Below are 683 nucleotides of genomic sequence, written 5' to 3'. Positions count from 1 at the left end.
GATCGCGCCATTGCACTTCACCCTGGGCGACAGAGTGATACTCCATCTCAAAAAAAAAAAAAAAAAAAAGTTTTAGATATACAGAGACATTGCAAAAACAGTACAGAGTCCCTGTATACACCTCACCCACCTGTATACCTATTGTTAGTATCCTGCATTACTACAGGATATTTGTCACAACTAAGCAACCAACTTTGATACTTTACTGTTAACTAAATCGCACAGTTCAGATCTTTAGTTTTTTTCCAAATATTCTTTTCATTCCAGGATCCCACAATTACATTCATTTAACCACCTCAGATAGTTTTGTTTTTAATGACTTCAGATTCCCAACCTTTTTTTTTCACATCAGATGGGTAATGTCCTGATGTAACAAGGCGTGAAGGAGGCACATCTAACACAGAAGTGTGAAAGCCCAGTCATGATGCTTATGAACTACAGAAGGATCTCAGACTTGGTTTTGATGACCATGACAGCGTTAAGGAGTACTAGTTGGTTTTGTAGAATGTCTGTGAAGTTTTCTGATTGTTTTCCTTCTGGTCTTAGGAGGAAGACCAAAAAGGGGCATTTTCATCACATCAAGGGTACCTGTTATTAATAGGGCTTATCACTCATGATATTAATACAAATGTTGATCATCTGGCCAAGATAGTGTTTGCCAGGTTACTATACAATTTTTTTTT

The 683-nt window shown here is 37.2% G+C and overlaps 1 non-coding gene across 1 annotated transcript; it reads right to left on the bottom strand.

The window, feature by feature from the left end:
- Positions 1-346: 346 nt before the first annotated feature.
- On the bottom strand, positions 347-447 carry LOC126955887 (small nucleolar RNA U13). Its single transcript, XR_007726172.1, has one exon. It is a non-coding gene; the product is annotated as a small nucleolar RNA U13 (small nucleolar RNA).
- Positions 448-683: the final 236 nt, after the last annotated feature.

Source organism: Macaca thibetana, chromosome 5 (assembly GCF_024542745.1).
Source record: "Macaca thibetana thibetana isolate TM-01 chromosome 5, ASM2454274v1, whole genome shotgun sequence".
NCBI lineage: Eukaryota > Metazoa > Chordata > Mammalia > Primates > Cercopithecidae > Macaca > Macaca thibetana.
Note: the sequence above shows the minus strand (reverse complement) of the source record. Positions and strands in the feature narration are given on the sequence as shown.